The sequence below is a fragment of the Desmodus rotundus genome, chromosome 7 (genome assembly GCF_022682495.2).
Source record: "Desmodus rotundus isolate HL8 chromosome 7, HLdesRot8A.1, whole genome shotgun sequence".
NCBI classification, from domain to species: Eukaryota; Metazoa; Chordata; class Mammalia; order Chiroptera; family Phyllostomidae; genus Desmodus; species Desmodus rotundus.
The window spans coordinates 38955137-38964695 of record NC_071393.1 but is presented as its reverse complement, the minus strand read 5'-3'; the positions used below and the strand labels follow the sequence as shown (position 1 = coordinate 38964695).

Here is a 9559-nt window from a genome sequence, read left to right as displayed (position 1 = left end):
CTTTCTTAGTGTTAGTTTTCTCATCTGGAAAAATCCAAGCAGTGGGATTCCATGGTTCCTTCTGAGAGAAAGAGAGAGAAGGAGGGAGGGAGGGAGGGAGACCTGAGGGAGCATCTTGGTAACAGGCCGTCATACGATTAGCACTCAATTTAAAGCAGCTAATATGTGTCTGAAACTTTGCAAGGCTACGCAATTACGGGTACCGCCAGAGCTGGGTTGGTCTGCGGGGACCAGTCCATCTATCAGGGTGTCATCAGCCTCCTCCCCTCTCCAGAGCCCTTGAGCATCAATAACATTGCGTGGAGGAACTGGTAATGCAAAACAAAAGGAGTCCTTTCCCAGCAGCTCCCTGGAGGTCTTCAGAGGCAATTTCCTTGAGCCCCAACCAGGCTTGGGACAGAGCTGTCCCCAGGGAGGTTCTGGGAAAACTGGCAGAAGGAGGGTCCTCTACCCTTTCTTCCTTCCCGCAAGGACTGGTCCCCTGACACCAGTCCAACTGCAGCATCCTTCTGAGAGGCAGCAAAGAAAACAGGCTCTGAAAGAGGAGGCAGGGACCCCGAGTCAGTCCCTGGGCCGTGGAGGCTTCCGGAGAGCACACACAGGTTTGGGAGTCGCCCTGGGTTCAAATCCCAGTTCTACCTTCACAAGCTGTGTGACCCTGGACAGTGCACTTAACCTCTCGGAGTCTCAGAGTTTTGTTATCTATGAAGATCTCTTCTGTTGGTTCTGGGGATTAGCTAAACTAAAATGCCAAAGACGAAAGCATTTTGGAGGAACAAAAAAAGGAATGCACCGACACCCTCAACTGTGTGTCATTTAATAGATGAAAGCTGCTTAACTGGGGTTGAAGTGGAACCTCACACGTGCACTTGAGTCTCAGCTACTTGCTGTGTGACCCTTGGAAATTCACTTAACCTTTCTGAGCCCTGATGTCGTCATCTGTGAAATGAGAGTATTTATGGTATCTTTCCCTGATAAGGTGAATAGAATGAAAATTAAAAGAGACCATGTGCAAAGTGCCTGGCTCATAACGGGCTTCAGACATTTGTGCCCCTGCTGCTCCCCAGGCGTCCTCGTCTCAGAGCAAAGGTGGCACCGCCATCACCCACAGCCAAGTGCCTGCCTGCCTCAGGTGTGTCTTGCTATGCAGCCCTGGCCCGGCTGAGGGGCACGGCCAAGCCCTGGCCAACCCAAAGCAGCTTACCCGCCCAGCGGTTAGCTCAGAAAAGCCTCAAATTATACAATTTATGAAACCCAATCCAGTTTTCCGACTGGAACGTGTGATTAGAGAGATTACACATTCACTGTTGCAATTATGGTAATGTTGATGTGTGGACAGATAACTGGCAGCGGGGTTTGTTCTGAACCGTCTATTTATAGGTTGAAGATTCTTGCTATCTCAAGGCAGACATATGGGCCACAAAGACAGGCGACAAAAACAAGCGGGGAGCAAACCTCCCTCAGAATGAAAAGACACCAAAGGAAGCCGTAATTAGGGCTGGGACCGGCTTATGTAAATCAGGTAATACTTTCAAAACAGAGATGAGATCTGGTTTTAATAAAGCGCATTGGAACAAATGGCGGAATAATGACTTAATAAATCTAAATACAAATATTTTGTTCCGTCTCCAAAATGAACAGCCCTGGCATCTGCGAGCCCGAGCCTGGGTGAGGGGGCGGATGCCGTAGTGTTACTGTATTCTTTCGCTCCCTCAGCAGGCTCGAAGATTTTAATTTTTAGCCTTCTGCTAAATTACACGGGCTGTCAGTCAACTGTGGGAGATATTTTGAGTAGGGAGATTTATACAAACACACAGAGCACAGTCGGAAGGCTCAGCACAATATCTTTTACACCGACCAGGATGTAAATCATAGGTTGTTTGGATCCCGAATTACAGCTCTTCCGGAAATAGACTGTGAAGAAATTATCCACCAGGAGGAGGAACCAAGTGACTTTTTATGTTGCCCTCCATCCCCCTGCCCCTGCCCACCCCAAGTATTAACCAGAACAGACCTTTGGTTGTCCTTTTTGGTGCCTTTTCCCCCCATTCACGTCCCACTGCAAATACAGTATCTGAAGCAGCGGTTGCAAACCCACGGCCCCCGGGCCAAACCTGATCCACAGGTGGTCATGCTTTGATTGGCTCAGGGATGTTGGCTTGAACACAGGTCGATTTAAAAAACTTAACCGCAAATATTTTTAAATCAAGAGATTCATCATAAAATTTGTACGCCCAAGTTTTTCTCAGTGGATCAGAACATCTGGCCATCAATACTGGGTTTTCCTTCCTGCAAGGTGGCTGTCAGCTGGAGCTAAGAATGCATGGCTGTTGCCAGGTGAGTGTGGCTTCTCCAGGTTTTCGCCGGCCCGTCCCCATTGTCCCCGTGCTCCACCCGCTTCGTTTATGTTACCTGCTTGTCTCAAAAACAATGGAAGTTTTGATGCCTGGTATAAATTCATACCTTTTTAAGGTCACTAGAGTCTGTAGCTCAGGAAATGTAGTTGCAAATCACATGAATAATGTATGTACAAACTACTAATTCTCAAACCTGCATATATTAAGTAAGAAAAATGAGGACAATATAAAAATATAAATGTAAAATGAGTGTCACACACACACACACAGCTTATCAGTGATCCTTGTTTGGAGGGACTTATTCATTCCATTCTGGTCTGTTTCATCAGTTTCAATAGGTGGTGGTTTTTATACTGCTGTTCTTAACTTGACAAAATTAAAAACTGGTAACTTTACGTCAATCTACCACATTTTACTGGTCCCTGATATCCCAATGACTACGTATTTCTTGCTGAAATTATCCTGTAATTGTACATTCTCAGAATTGGAGGGCAGCTCTGAAGGCATCCATCCATTATTCAACACATCCTTATATATACCAGTTCATGTTCATAAATGTACATATATTTGCCCTTCTGTCCGTTGTTCAACTATCCTTATAACATACACACATCTGCTTGTCTACCCACCCACCCACCCACCCATCCATCTATCCATCCATCCAACTATCCAATCCACAGAGCCCCCCACTTTTGCTGGTCTACACTTTCCAAATGGATGCCCTGCAAGACTTCCTGTGTTTTGGTCGGGTCTGGCTGTCAGAGAGTTCTTCCTGTGAAAATGTGTCTTCATGAAAATGCTTGTCCCTGTGACTTTCGTCCATCAGTCTCTATGAAGGCTCTGCAAATATTTGAACCTTACTCTCCTGCCAACTCCTAACAACACTCTACCCTCCCTCCCAAGCTTCGTCTCTCACTGAAGACCACTAGTCTTTCCTTCTGGACAAATTCCCTGGACTCCTTCCATGAATCTGCCTACAGTAGGAATTGCAGACCTTCTTTTTTTGGTCAGGTTCCCTGTTCTTCCTCACTATGGTGCTTCATCGTGAGTGCTGAGCAGCTCAGAGTTAGTGGGAATCTCTGCTCTCACTGTGGCTGCTATTCCTGTGGCTTTTTTGGGAATCTCATGGCTTCATCTCACTCGTGATACGGTGGGTTGCCAAGTCCCTGAAACCTGCAAGTTATTTTCACACATGCTACTAATTTCCCATGTGAACATCAACAGTGACCATGGATCCAGCTGAAAAAGTGCTTTTTGAGGTTTCTTTTGCTGCTAGGAAGGATTAAAAGTGTCTCCAGTTTATCGTTGTTTCTAATCACTCACCATCCATGTTAACATCTCATACAGAAGCAGATCCAGCTTTACACAAGGTGAAGTGGTGGAACTCCCTGCGTGGGGGATTCCTGGGTCTAAGCAGGCCTCCACCCACCCCTCAACACCTCTCTTGTCTGCAGGGTGATGCCTGGTCACACCATTAGCATATTACTGATTTTGTAAGGCTGTGGTCCTGGGTAGGATAGTCACGTCCCTGGGCATGAGGGATGGAGAATGTCACATCTTGCTCTCTTTTTTGTCATTTATGCTATATATGGCAAAATAAGATTTTTAAGATTAAGGCTTGACAGGAGATAAAAGGTATCAACTGGGAAGGTCCCAGTCCCGAGCTGGGGTGAGGAAATGGACAAAGTAGAGGTATGGAGTTAACCTTTTTTCTATTGCCTTAAATGAGCTCCAGCTCGGCTCTCTCGGTGCTCAGTAAGTCATATGCCTTTCAGTGCCTGCTGCGTAGCTCGATGCCTTCCTGTGGGTTTTGCCTTTCTTAAGACTCTAAGCCACTTAGCTCCTCTTGCATTCCTCTCTGAGCCTCACCCAGGCCTCAACACACAGGCACTTCTCTCTCCAGTGTTCCCTGTCTGAGGCCAGATGCGCCAAGGAGCTTGTTAAACAGACTTAGCCTTGTGCTATTAGAGGCTGCATTCTGAGGTCAGCTGACATGTGGCAATAATGGTGGGAAGGGAGAGCCAACTGGAAGTTACTAGAAGGGCATGTTCAGACACCCAGGGGTGTGTGTGCCTGGGCCAGAAATACGAGTACTTCCTTTTCTAGGAGATAGGAAGTGTTGGTGAGGAGCCAGGATGTCATGGAGGAGGAAGTGTCAGAGAGCATTCCAGGCACAGGCATGGGATATGACTGTGCCCTGAGCGGACAGAAATCATCGACGGGAATGAGGAGATGGTCAGATGGGGAGGCAACGGTGGGAAGGGTGGCTGTGTGGTGGCAGATAAACCTGCAGGGAAAAGCAGGTCCACAACACCAGCAACAGAAACGGCTCTCCTACCTCAAGCACTTACTGCATGTCAGACACCGGGCTGACTGCGCAGTACAAAGGACCTAATTTCATTTTCCCACAGCCACTCAGGAACAAAACTTATTTGCTTATTTACTTGGGAAGATTCACAGCCCCCACCCCCACCCCACCCCATCTGCTCCTGATGGAGAAAATCGTCTCTTCTCTCTGAGTTTTCTTCCTCCAAATCTCTCCTAAAACAGATGGATTGTTACTGGAAGGAAGGTGGCGGCAGGAAAGAGGAGGAAAAAGTCCTGGGTAGCCGAGGCTGGCGAGAACATGGCTGTGCTGTGGAAGATGCTCTAGAGCTCCTAGGGGATGGAAAGAGGATTGAGGAGTGAAAAGCGGGTAGTTTGAAAAACAATTATTGTGAATTACTTGAGAGTTTCTCATACAAATGGATTTCCTTCTAATAATATTTTTAATGTCCAATGATCTTTGAACTTTTTATTAGCCTTTTGCCCCTCCTTTAATGCCTCAGAACTTTGGGGTCGTTGACCTCCGACACCACTCTGCCATCCACAAGCCTGCGGTAGGTGGTCTTTTGGATGCAGTGTATGGAGTGGCTGTTGTCCACCCAGATTGAAGTCCTCCCCTTTTTCCAGCAAGTGGAGATAGGTGACGGTCTCAGCCTCCAGCTGACCTTGATGTTCAGCAGGGTCTCGTACCCCTGGGCCTGGCGCTGCCCCTCTGCCCGGGTCTGGGCCAGCTCTAATTCCAGGTGCAGCAGGATCCCACTGAGCTGTTCCATCTGCATGACATAGTGCGTCTCCACCTCCTTCAGGCTGTTCTCCAAACTGGCCTTCAGATTCCTCATGGAGTCCAGGTCGATCTCCAAGGACTGGACCGTACATCTCAGCTCCGTGAGTGTCGTCTCAGCAGTGCCGATCTCAGTGGTCTGCGAGGTGACTGCTGTGGTGCTCTCTTCAATCTGGTGGGACCAGTACTTGTCCAGCTCCTCTCGGTTCTCTCAAGCCAGCTCGTCATACTGGGCCTGGACGTCCACTGTGATCTTGCCAAGTTCCTGAGATTTGGGGGCATCCAACTCCACGGTCAACGCAGAGTTGGCAATCATAGACCTTTTACTTCCTCATCGTGGTTCTTCTTCATGAAGAGCAGCTCCTCCTTGAGAGCCTTGACCTTGGTCTCCAGCTGCAGCCGAGGGATATTGGTGTCATCAATGACCTTTGGGATCCCATTGACGTCACTCTTCACAGAAATGGCTCATGTCCAGCTCCGTCTCATACTTGACTCTGAAATCATCAGCAGCAAGACGGGCATTGTCATTCTGCAGAACGATGCAGGCACTGTCCACAGAATTTGCAAAGATCTGAGCCCTCAGGTCCTCGATGATCTTGAAATAATGCCCCAGCCTCTCACCTAGTGTTCCCAGATTTTTGTCTCCAGCCTCCATTTATCAGCCTCCAGCCTCTCCAGGTAGGAGTCCAGGAGGTCGTTCAGGCATTGCTCTGGATGCCCCCTATGCCTGCCAGACCCCTCGCCATCCCAGTAGCCAGGCCCCTAGATCCCTAGCTGCCCTCATGCTGGTGGAGTGGGACATAGAGATCCTGAGGTCCCAGCACCTGCACAGACGCTGGACACACTGCTGGCTGGCCAGGCCCAGTTGCTGGGCGACTGCACAGAGCCCGGGGTCCAGTAATTTGTGGAGAAGCTGGAGCATGTTCTGAAGTTCCTGTTGTTCAGGGAGGAAGGTGAGAAGCCAAGACTCAGGTTCAAGCAGCAATCTCTCATAATTTTTGGCTGCTAAACAGGGCTGGATCACATGGGCCCCTGGATTCACAAAGGCTATAAAGTATTATGTTCTTTCCCAGATGAGGCAACTAACACTAAGAAAACTTAAATAATTTGCTCAAGGCCATAGTGCTAGAAGTGATAGCACTAGGATTTGCAGCTGGGCTGCCTGCCTCTGGGCAATGTTCTTGTTCCCTGTGCTGTGTGCTCTCCAGGCCCCATAGCTGTTTAGAAGTGGAAGGGACAAGGAAGCATCTTGCTCAGTTGGCTGGTTAGAACAACTGAGGACCAGAGGAGGTGGGCATCCCAAAATGAGACATGGAGGAGCCATTGGGTGGGGCCACCCTCTTGCTGCTCACCAATGTCATCTGATTTCTTTACTGGGTGCTTAATAGGAGGCCGGCACTGTGCTCAGCACTTTCTGAACAGCATTCATAAATGCCTAACAATCCCCAGAGCAGATACCACTGTGCCCATTTCACAGAGGAAGTAACCCAGTGACTCACCGACATTCATACACCTTAGAAAGAGCAAAGCTGGAATTCGAAACCAGGCTGTTTGACTCACACCCATACTCTTAGCAGCTCTTGCCCCACGATTTGCTTTCATGCTTTTGGTTACTCATATAAAAGACTACTTTTAGTTCTCTAATTTCGATTTCTAGAACAAAATGGTATTCTATTTATATGGTTGGGCTAAACATCTAGGTACAAGTGAAACACTTTCCATGCAAAATTTGACATTACGTACAGTTGGTGTCAGAGAGGGGAGATGGGGGAAGCTGGGGTGCAGATGAGGTGAGGGACTCACCTTCTGCGTGAGGTTTCTGAATCGACCGTGCAGAACTGGACAGAGAATGGCCTCCGGGGGCTTGAGTGTTTCTCCTCCCACTGGCACCGCACTGACAAATACATTCCGCGTTTGAGGTGGGCTATTTACTGCTGTTTTACCCTTAGGGCACTGGGCATGAAGCCTCAGCCTCTCGTGTGCATCTGCATGGACACAAACACACCTTTCATTCATTGAACCGTGAGTACTATGTGCAAAATACCACACAAGCATATGCCTACTGTGCCCAGGCAATTCGGTTGCCTCACCTCTGAAATCCAGTGGAACAAATAGGATAAGGTCAGCAGGAGCTCTGAGTTAAGGTGGAAATATCATGTGCCTTCAGGGAGGGGTAGACATAAAGAGCGAGGGCTCAGAGGACCAAGTCTTGCTTTCTGGTTCAGAAATCTGGGGGGCTTCCTGGAAGAAGTGGAGGTTTCACCAGGGGTTTAGAAGTACAGGAATTTCTTGCCTGTCAGAGTTGGGAGAAAGTGAGTAGTCTAGATCTAGGGACTGTATGCCTATGTGTTTATTTCTTCCTTCAAGATATTTCCTTTTCTGTCTTCTGATTAAAAAACCCATCAGACAAATTCCTGCAAGTGCATTTATCATCCTAAATCTTCCAAGCTTTTTCCCCCTTTGCATAAATTTATTGTTGATTGTTTGCGAAATAAATCATGATTGCCTATGGGGCAGGGGAGGGATGAGCTCAGCAGCCAGGCTCAGGGTCCCAGGGCCTCAGGTCAGTCCTGGCGACCAGGAAGGAGGGCCCTTTCCCCTGCATGCTCAGCAGCAGACGGTACATGTGCCACAATGGGGCGTTTAAGAACTTCCGCTCCTTAAAAACACATTTGAACAGCCCCAATTCCCACCCTCCTTCTGGGCCATTGGCAGTTTGTGAGCCACCGTCACCAGATGACAAATTATTAGAGGGAATGATCGATACGTTGTTCAGTAGAGTCCGCGTTAGGAAAAAACAAACTGACCTACAAAGAAACAGTCTCGGAAGCTTAATGCGCAGAGGCTACCGATTAATCAATAAGTAAGTATTTTTTGAGTGCTTATATGGATAAAAAGCAGCAGAGTGCAGCAATTAAGGGGGCTGGCCGTGGAGTCGGATGAATCTGGGTTTGCTCTTTGCTCCAGGGCTGGAGAGCTGTGACCCTGGTGGGTTCCTTAGCCGCTGTGCACCTCGGTTTCCTGGTCTGTAATGTGGGGAAGGCATGGGGCCCAGTCTGGTCTTGCCGTCAGGATTCAACAAGGAGATATGCTTAATGTGCTCCTGACGGTTCCTGGCACGTGGGCTGTGTTCAGGAAATGCTGCTGCTGTGGCTGATGTCATTGTACGTAGGCTCCGCGGGGACATCAGCAGAGGACAACAATGTTCCTGGCCTGCGGAAGTCTAAAACTGAGCCGAAGAGACCAAACACCAACGTCAGGGAAAATGGCTGGCAGCTTCACGTTAGAAGTGGATTGGTCTTTACTGTGGATGCAATAGAAAGTTGGAAAGCAATCAGTCATCCTCTGTGTCTGGGCTGATCAGAAGAAGGTTCCAGAGAAAGTGGAGACTGACTGGTTGGACCGTATAGAGAGACATCCGCTGAGTGCCTGCCGCAGGTTGGGTGCTTCTAGGTTATCTTCAAGGAAGGTATTTTTTTTTTTGTTATCTCTACTTCATCCATGAAATCTCTGAGATTAGAAAGGTCGAGGCAGATGGTCAGGAAATAGGGGGGCTCCGGTCAGCAAGGTCGTTGGGTCTCCATGGCGCCCTGGGCGGCAGGCGGGCAATGTGGTGCAATGGAAGGCGCTCGGATCAAAAGCCGTGGAGTCATCCCGAGCCTTCTCTTCCCTACTGCTACCACCTGGAGGCAAGGCACCGTCCTCTCTCCAGCCTGGGTTCTAACAGTAGCCTTCCAGCCCTCCCTGCTCTTCCTGCTCTGAACAAAGCGGCTAGAGAGAGTGTACCGTTGGGTCCGGGAGCACTCAGGACAGTGACCAAGGAGAGGCTGACCCAAGTTCCATCTGCACAGAAGCCGACAAGGTACAGTCTAGCTTGTCGTGGGGCAACTGGGACTCAGCAAGAGCCAGACATAGCACTACCAAGTGAATGAACACCTGGCCCTGCTCTCCTCCTGCCCTCTGATCTGCTGCTGCCACAATTGGCTGAACTCACCCAGCAGGCGGAGGGCAAAGGAGTGACTGGGTCAGAGGCAAATTTCGTATGAGGCAGAGGAAGTGAGAGCCCGAGGCCTTTCGCTTCCAGGGCCCGTCCCAG

At 49.0% G+C, this 9559-nt stretch overlaps 1 pseudogene; it reads right to left on the bottom strand.

Moving 5' to 3' along the window:
* Positions 1-5173: 5173 nt before the first annotated feature.
* Positions 5174-7370, bottom strand: LOC139441080 (keratin, type I cytoskeletal 18 pseudogene; annotated as a pseudogene).
* Between the last annotated feature and the right edge of the window lie 2189 nt (positions 7371-9559).